This window comes from Pseudorca crassidens, chromosome 4 (genome assembly GCF_039906515.1).
Source record: "Pseudorca crassidens isolate mPseCra1 chromosome 4, mPseCra1.hap1, whole genome shotgun sequence".
Taxonomy (NCBI): domain Eukaryota; kingdom Metazoa; phylum Chordata; class Mammalia; order Artiodactyla; family Delphinidae; genus Pseudorca; species Pseudorca crassidens.
In genome coordinates this window covers 2,773,585-2,783,370 of record NC_090299.1, presented here as the reverse complement: position 1 = coordinate 2,783,370, position 9,786 = coordinate 2,773,585, and positions in this window count along the sequence as shown.

Here is a 9,786-nt window from a genome sequence, read left to right as displayed (position 1 = left end):
GAGCGGCCGCCCTCCTCGGACCTAAGGGAAAATCTCAGACACCCCCAAGTTTCTCTCTGTCTCAATTTCGAACGGCATCGAGGCTTCAGGCGTCTGCCGCCATTTCAGCCCTAGCGGCCCCTCCCATCCCGGGGGCTCTTGGAGAGCGGCCTCTCCTCTCTGCGGGTGAGCGGTCTGGGCTATTCAGAAACAAATGGCCCGGAGAGAGAATCCCTGCTGTCCGAGGGCCTTAGGATCAACCGGGAGCGGTGCCCAGTCACGGAGCCCGCGGGGCCAGGTGGGGGGCACGGCTGCCGGCACAGAGGCTGGGCTGGCCGCGGGCCAGCACCCCACCCCGCCCAGTGATCTCAGGGGCCGAGCCAGGGACTGCTGGAGGGCTCTGGGGGAGGGGAGGGCTCCCCGCTGAACTCCACTCCGGCTTTCTTTCCCAAAGGCCCGGGCGGGGGCTGCTGATGGATGGCTACGTAATCTGTCCTGAATGGAGTGGAGGGGACCCAGTGGCCCGTGAAGAGTCCCTTTCCGCACCCCATCCTCCCCGCCCTCCCCGGAGTTTTCTTTACAAATTAGAGAAGGGCATCGGGTCGCATCCCAGAAGCCAGCTCAGGGTCAGAGCAACCCATGCGCGCAGGACACAGGGCCCGGTCCCTGCTCGGATGACCTGGGCCGGCTAGGACCCAACCCCTGCAGAAGGATGGGAGCAAGAAAGGGAGAGAGTGCATGGGGGCGGGATTGGGGGTGCAGACCCAGGGTGGGGGTGGGTCTTCCCCGGGGTTCCCGGGGAAGGGGACTGGAGAGAGGGCCGGTCTGACCCCAAGGCCCCTGGGCTCCCCCACCCCGGGCAGCAGCTATCTAAAGACAGGAGGATCTAAATGCTAGAACTTTGACGCAGACGCCTGCGCTAGATTTCCTTGAATTTGGCCCAGTGACTTGCTTTGACCGACAGGCTACAGAGGACGTGATGATGTTCGGGTCCTGGCCCCCTTGGACACTGAGACCGCCACATGCAGGAGCCTGGCCAGCCCCCATCATGGAGGAGAAGCAAGACCCCTGGACGCTCAGACCGCACCTGGGAAGACGGCCCCACCAAGACCACGGACCGTGAGCAATAGCGATCACAGCGTCCTGGCACCAGGTGTAGGTAGGCAAGGGTGGTCCTCCTGCAGCAGTAGTTGACTGATAGCTCTCACCTCTCGGTCCTGAAGACTGGGTACGTTTTCCTCCTGTTCCAGGGGCTCAAGGAGAAATGTCACAGGTGGCATTGTGTCTCCCCCAAATCCTTGCTGAGGTCCTGACCCCAGGATCTCAGAAGTGACCTTATTTGGAAATAGCATCGTTGCGAGGTAATCAGTTAACACGAGGTCATCCTGGAGCAGGTGGGCCCCTACCCAGTATGACTGGTCCTTATAAAAGGGGACAGCGGGACGCAGACACGACTACAGGGAGGAGGCCATGTGGAGGTGAAGGTGGAGGCCTAGGGTGACACAGCAGAAGCCAAGGAAGCCAGACTGCCAGCAACCACAGACGCCCGGTGGGAGGCCTCACAGATTCTCCCTCACAGCCTCGGAAGGAATCGGCCCTGCCAACCCCTTGATCTCTGACTTCCGGTCTCCAGAACTACCTTTCTGCTGTTGAAGCCGCCCAGCTTGTGGTTCCTGGTTACAGCAGCTCTAGGAAACTGATGCAAGAAAACTCAAGTGATTGAGGACCCTTCCAGGCCCCGGCGTCCTGGCATACCTGTTGGTGTTCCCACTGTCTTAAAGGAACAGTCAGGAGAGGAATCCCCATTCTAAGACACTGTCTCTGGCCAACCACAGGATACTAGGTGAATCTGAGTAGAGATGCCCTGAAACGCGTTGCCGAATTTCTAGCAAAATTACAAATGTGTTTACGCTTTCACTCTGTGAGGCCACTTCCAGGGATCTACTCCAGAGACGCACGGCAGTTACAGGAAGAGTCGTGCACACGGCTGGTCTTTGCAGGATGCATCTTGGTGTCCCGGCAGAGGACTGTTTAATGTTTCCTCCTGAGTTCTTACGTCTTTGGCAGGAAAATCACAGAAGTGATGCTTCTGTGTCGTCATCGCATCTGACCGCATCCATCACTGGGGGACACTAGCTTTGATCGCTTGATTAAGGTGGGGTCTGCCAGGGGTCTCCACTGTAGACTGACTCCTTTTCCTTTGGAAATCAAGAAGTATTTTGTCGGAGGTACGTGGAGACCTTGCAAATAACCATTCTTGTCATGCTTGCAATTAACCATTCATTGCACTATAAAAGTGTGGGCCTGCAGACTCCTGTTTTATTTGATAGGTTACAATCTGTCACTAACATAACTGATTCTGCTGCTCTGATCATCCCACATCTGGCTTCCTTACCCTCCTGGGCTGTGACTTCCCACACTGGGCCCCGGCACCGCTCCCACCTCGGAGCTGAATCGTTCAGGGCGGACGGGAAGAAGGGCAGGCTTTACCGGCTGGTTCTGTAGGCTTCCAGCCATCCAAGCTAGCCGGGGCCAGCCCAGCTTCAGCGGAGGGGAGTGGACTTGGACCCACCTCTCCGTTGGAGAAGCTGCGAGGTCCTGTGGCCACGTTGCCCCACCCTGTAGCCAGCAAAGCTAGAGAGTGAGGGGGGATGAAACACTTTCAGGCAAATAACGTCAGAGAAAATAGCCGCTGACATCATGAATAACACCATGACCAGCCCCTCTCTCGGGGGGCTTCAGAAGGATACAGTCCAGGAAGAGGCAGTGCCCCCAGCTGGGGCTGGGAGGCTAAGATGCTGGGAGCTAGAGCAGCTGCTGGGCTTATGGAGGCGACATTCACATAACGTACAAGCGACCATTCCAGGGTGTACAGTTCAGTGGCATTTAGGACATTCACCATGTTGTTCCACCTCCACTTCTGTCTCGTTCGGGAACATTCTCATCATCGCAAAGAAACAAGCCCCTATTAGCTGTCACCTCCACCCCCCTCCCCCAGCCCCTGGCAACCACTAATCTACTTTCTGTCTCTCCGGATTTGTCTGTTCTGGACAGTTCGTGGTGTAAATGGAATCGTACACCACGTGACCGTTCATGATTGGCCCCTTTTACTTGGCAAAATGTTTTCGAGTTTCATCCATATGGTAGCCTGAACCAGTACTTCGTTCCTTTTTAAGGCTGAATAACATTCCATAGATATGGTATATGGATATTCCACATTTTATTGGCCCATTCATCTGTTTCCTCCCCCCCAGATTTACTGAGGTTTAATTTGCAAATAAAATTGTATGTACCTAAAGTGTACAAAGTGCTGATCTGATATATGAATACATTGTGAAATGATGCCGCCATCAAGTTCATGAACACACAGGTCACCTCACACGGTTACCTTGAAAAAATTTCTTCTTTGGGTGAGGACGTTTAAGACCTACCCTCCTAGCAAATTTCAAGTGTACAATACAATATTAATAACTGTAGTCACCATACTGTACATTAGATCCCTAGAACTTATTCATCTTAGAACTGAAAGTCTGAACCCTTTGACCTGCATCTCCCCAATTGGTCCCAGCCTCTGGCAACTATCATTCTCCTCTCTGATGCTTTGAGTTTGACCATTTTTTTTTAGAATTCACATATAAGTGATACCATACACAGAAAAGTATTTGTCTTGTTCGGTCTGGCTTATTTCACTTAGCATAATGCCCTCCAAGTTTGTTCACGTCGCACATGGCAAGATTTCCTTCCTTTTTACGGCCGAGTAATATTCCATTATATATATATATATATACAATATTTTATTTATCCATTCAGCCTCTGACAGACGCTTAAGTTGCTTCCACGTCTTGACTATCCTGATATGCTAATGCTACAACAAACACGGGGATGTAGATATCTCTGCGAGACACTGATTTTGTTCCCTTTCGATACATACCCAGAAGTGGGATTGCTGGATCATACGGTAGCTCTACTTTTAGTTTTTTGAGGACCCTCCATATTGTTTTCTTTGGTAGCTGCACCAATTTACATTCCCACCGGCAGTGCGTGAGGGTTCCCTTTTCTTCACATCCTTGCCAATACTTGCTATCTCTTGTCTTTTTAATGATAGCCATCCTTACAGAGATGAGGTGATATTTCCTTATAATTTTGATTTGCGTTTCTCTGATGATTAGTGATGTTGAGCACCTTTTCATGTACCTGTCGACCATTTTATATCTTCTTTGGAAAAATGTTTATTTAGGTCCTTTACCCATTTAAAAATTGGATTATTTGATATTGAGTTATATGAGTTCCTTATATATTTTATATATTAACGCCTTATCAGATATATAGTTTGGAAATAATTTCTCCAATTCCATAAGGAGAATTGAAATGCCTTTTCGTTTTGTTGATGGTTCCCTTTGCTGGGCAGAAGCTTCTTAGTTTCATGCAATCCCACTTGTTTATTTTTGCTTTCGTTGCCAGTGCTTTTGGTGTCAGATTCAAAAATTCTTCGCCAAGACCACTGTAAAGGAGCTGTTTCCCTATGTTTTCTTCTAGGAGTTTTACCGTTTCAGGTCTTATGTTTAAGTCTTTAATCCATTTCAAGTTAATTTTTGTAAGTGGTGTAGAAGAGGTGTCCAGTTTCACCCTTTTGCAAGGGGATATCCAGTTTTTCCAACACCATTTATTGAAGAGACTATCTTTCCACATTGTATGTTCTTGGAAGCCTTATCATAAATTAATTGACCATATATGTGTCAAATACGGGTTTATTTCTGGGCCGTCTATTCTGTTCCACTGGTCTGTGTGTCTGTCTCTAGGCCGATAGCATACTGTTTTGTAATATTTTGTGATGTAGGGTAATGTGTTACTTTACCATAGGTTTGTAAAATACTTTGAAATCAGTAAGCACGATGCCTCCAGTTTCATTCTTCTTTCTCGAGATTGCTTCAGCTGTTTAGCGTCTTCTGCGGTTCCGTACAAGTTTTAGGATTTATTTTTCCTGTTTCTGTGAAAGATGCCAGTAGAATTTTGGTAAGAATTGTATTGAGTCTGTAGATTGCTTTAGGTAGCGTGGGTATTTTAAGAATATTAATTCTTGCAATCCAGGAACACAGAATATCTTTCCATTTATTTGTGTCTCCTTCAACTTCTTTCATTACTGTCTTACAGTTTTCAGTGAACGGACCTTTCACCTCCTTGGTTAAATGTATTCCTAGGTGCTTTGTTCTTTTCAATATTATTGTAAATCGGATTGCTTTCTTCATTTCTCTTTCAGGTAATTTATTGTTAGTGTGTAGAAATGCACCTGATTTTGTATGTTGATTTTGCATCTTGCAACTTTACTGAATTTGTTTATTGTTTTAACATTGTTTTGGTGGAGTCTTTAGGATTTTCTGTATATAAAGTCGTGTCATCTGCAGAGACAGTTTTACTTCTTTTGTTTCCAGTTTGGGTGCCTTTTATTTCTTTTTCTTGCCCGACTGCTCTGTCTAGAATTTCCAACACTATGTCGGGTAAGAGTGGTTAGAGTGGGCATCCTTGTCTTGTTTCTTTTTTTTTTAATCTTTTTTTTTTGGCTGCGTTGGGTCTTTGTTGCCGCGCGTGGGCTTTCTCTAGTTGTGGAGAGCGGGGGTTACTCTCCGTTGCAGTGCACCGGCTTCTCACTGCGGTGGCTTCTCTTCTTGCGGAGCATGGGCTCTAGGCACGCAGGCTTCCGTAATTGCAGCACGCAGGCTCGGCAGTTGTGGCACACGGGCTTAGTTGCTCCGCGGCACGTGGGATCTTCCCGGACCAGGGCACGAACCCGTGTCCCCTGCATCGGCAGGCGGATTCTTAACCACTGCACCACCAGGGAAGCCCCTCGTTTCTGATCTTAGAGAAAAAGCTTTCAACCTTTCACCATTGCGTATGATGTTAGCTCGGGGCTTGTGTATGTAGTGAAGGCCATATGTATATTATTTTTATATATGGCCTTTTTATGTTTAGGTACATTCTACACCTAATTTGTCAAGGGGTTTTTTTTTTAGCATGAAAGGATGTTGAATTTTGTCAAATGCTTTTTCTGCAGCTATTGAGCTGATGTATGATTTTTATCCTTCATTCTGTTAACGCTGTGTATCACATAGACTGATTAGCACACGTTGAACCATCCTTGCAGCCCGAGGATAAATTCCACTTAACCATGGGGTATGACCCTTCTAACGTGCTACTGACTTTGGCTTGCTACTATTTTGTTGAAGAATTTTGCCTCTGTGTTCATTGGGGATGCTGGCCTGTAATTGTCTTTTCTTGTGGTGATCTAGTCTGGATCTGGTTTCAAGGTAATGCTGGCCTCATAGAATGACTTTGGAAGTGTTTCCTTCTGTTTTTTTGTTTTTTTTGTTTTTTTTTTTAGAACAGTTTGAGAAGACTGGCATCAATTCTTCTTTAAACGTTTGGTAGAATTCGCCACTGAAGCCATCTGGTCCTGGGTTTCTCTTTGCTGGGGGATGTGTGATTACTGATTCCATCTCCTTACTAGTTATAGGTCTATTGAGATTTGTTTTTTCTTCATGGTTCAGTCTTATTAGTTGTATGTTTCTAAGAATTTATCCATTTGTTCTAGGTTGTTTAATTTGTTGGCATATCATTGTTTAGTAGTTTCTTAATGATCCTTTGTATTTCTGTGATATCAGTTGTAAGTTCTCCTCTTTCATTTCTGATTTTATGTAGGCATGGACATATATGTGTTTGAGTTCCTGCCACATAAACTTTTGAGCTTTAGTTTCTTCCCAAGTAATACAGAGGTGTTAATGCCACCGGCTGTCACAGGGCAACTGGGACGATAAAATCAAATGCAGAGTGCTTGACTTAAAGAAAGCAATTGGTAAAAGTTGCTATTCACAACTGATGGTACTTCCCACTAACATAAATTGGACACTTAAAATGTGCTCAGTATTCTACATGTATTTGTCTGTTTAATCTTTTTTTAAAAAGTTTTTTAAAAAAATTTATTTATTTTATTTATTTTTGGCTGTGTTGGGTCTTCGTTGCTATGCATGGGCTCTCTCTAGTTGCTGCGAGCGGGGGCTACTCTTCATTGCTGTGTGCAGGTTTCCCATTGCGGTGGTTTCCCTTGTTGCGGAGCACGGGCTCTAGGCGTGCGGGCTTCAGTAGTTGTGGCATGTGGGCTCAGTAGTTGTGGCATGTGGGCTCAGTAGTTGTGGCGCACAGGCTTAGCGACTCCGCGGCATGTGGGATCTTCCCAGACCAAGGCTCGAACCCGTGACCCCTGCCTCGGCAGACGGACGCTTAACCACTGCGCCACCAGGGAGGCCCTGTTCGTCTAATCTTTTTTTTTTTTTTTGCGGTACGCGGGCCTCTCACTGTTGTGGCCTCCCCCCTTGCGGAGCACAGGCTCCGGACGCGCAGGCTCAGCGGCCATGGCTCACGGGCCCAGCCGCTCCGCGGCATGTGGGATCCTCCCAGACCGGGGCACGAACCCGTGTCCCCTGCATCGGCAGGCGGACTCTCAACCACTGCGCCACCAGGGAAGCCCTGTTCGTCTAATCTTTATGGCAACCTCATGGGGGTGGATGCTGTCAAGACTCACATTTTGAAGACAAGGAAACTGAGGCTCAGAGCGGGTAAGCGACTCACTCGAGACCATACAGCCAGTGAGCAGCCGAGGCAGGACTCAAGGCAGGCGGTGTGGAGCCCGCGCCGTGACCGCTGCGCCGTTCACCAAAGTCTGAGCGGAAGGTGCAGAAGCGAGGCTTCGCACAGCAGCTGCTGGACGAGGCGGCCGAGCCCTGCTGCTCACGCAGCTCTTGTTCATCGGCGCTGCTCACAGACGCGGCCTGGAACGCCTCAGTAGTTAGAACAGCCACCTGCTTCTTCCACTTCCGGCATCTCCGGGAGAGCCTGCCTCGCCGGGGCTGGTGGGGCTGGCACATCTCTGGGGCAGGTACATTGGGCCATGGTTCTGGGAGCTGTATTGGCCCAGGAAGGGAGGCTCTGGCCAGTCCTAGGAGCAGGTCCCTTCTCAGAGCTGCATCCCCACTCCACACCATTTTGCTCTCGATCCTGCTCTCCTGGATCGCCACCATCTGTTCCCTCCCCAAGGCGCCAGGTGGGCTGGGGGTCCTCTGGGTGGGGGGGAGGGGGACAGGGGGAGGGGGACACCTCAGAGGGGCTGGGGCTGGAGTGACAGCTAGACAGCCCCGCACCCACTGAGCTCGCCAGGCAGGAGGGCCTGTCTTGCGCCCACAGACGGCCTGCGGATGCTACCCCAGATGTTTGAGGCCTCCGTCCTCAACGGGGCCACGGCCCAGGCTGGCGCTCTCTGAAGCCCACGGAGGTCTGCAGCGTGTCTCTGCTGGGCCGTGTTTGTTCTTCGTATGATGCTGAAAGGAGCTTGGCGTGAAGATCCCAGGCCACCTGCCTCGCTCTGGACACCTGAGAGGCTGGTTAATAATTCCCACATCCCTCTTTTCCACGTCAGAGAGTCTGAAAGACCAGCCCACGCTGTTTGACAGGAACGTGCTGGAACTGGGCAGGTGCACGCCCCGCCGGGACCTCTCCCCCTCCCCCCGGGCAGATGCTCCTGGGGCGTCCACGGGCCCTCTGTGCCCCTGGGCCGCTCCTCCTTCCCAAGGGCGCCATGCCCCTGCCACCCTTCCTTCCATCCTTCTTCCCCCTTCGTTCCTTCCTTGTTTTGCTTTCAACGTGTAATGTGGCCTGCGTGAGGCTGAGCATCTGTTCTAAAGGCTCAGAAGGAGAAACAGAGTGTGTTTCCTGGGGGTTCCTTTGGTATTTACTATTTTCATCCTTGCGACTCTCCTCTCACCTCCTATCCTACTCATCTTTCCTTCCAATCTCTGCTCAATGCTCACCGCCTCCAGGAAGTCTTCCTGACCCTTCTCACATCCCGGGAGCCCTACTTCCTGCTACGGTTCCACGTGCATTTAGGGGATTGTTTGGTCCGTGTCTGACTCCCGTCCTGGACACTGAACCTCAGAACGGGGGAGGGGGTGCCCGCCTGGTGCCCTTGTATCCTTAGCGCCCGGCCTGGGAGGGACCCAAGGAAACATCGAAAACGTCTGTGATCGCTAGACACGGGGCAGCTTCCTTGCCGGCCCCGGCTCCCCACAGGGTCGCCGCCCTCTCTGTGGCCAGGGGAGTTTGCTGAAATCCTTTCTTACCAGGTGATTTCTCTTCATCAAACTCACCAACACTCCCCATGGCCTTGGGGCCGCGTTCAAACCCCTCTGTGCCCTGGGTCCGACTCTCGGGGATCAGAGCAGGTGTCCAGCCTTGGCGGTGAGTGGGCACCGCCTCCCCGAACACATTTTGTAACTGGATGTGGACTGCACCGCTGTTTCCATTCCCTTGGGCCTTTTCTGGGGACCCTCACATGGGAATTTCTGCGCCTGCCCTGCTGGGGCCTGGAAGCAGCCTCTGGGTGCTGGGCCTTCCCAGGTCCTTGGTTGTGGGGAGATGGCCCTGGCCAGGCCCCCCGTAGACAGCAGGATGGATCAGGGCAGCGGGTCTGGCAGGGAAACCTCACTAGAGACTGTAAAGTGAGGGCTCTGCTGTACTGAATGAGAGACGGATGGATGGCAGGACGCAGGGAGAGAGGGGAGGGACACGGGGGAGGGCCTGGGCCCATCCTTCCTCCCCGGGAGGGTCTCTGGGTCCTGTGCCCTCAGTCTGGCCTCCTTGAAGGCCTTCCCGGCTCTGGACCTGGCTCAGTTCCTCCAACACGAAGGCCCCCGCCCCCCTGAGCTTGTGTGAGCCCCGCATCACTCTCATCCCCCCAACCCTACCCCAGCCTCTGTGTCCCCA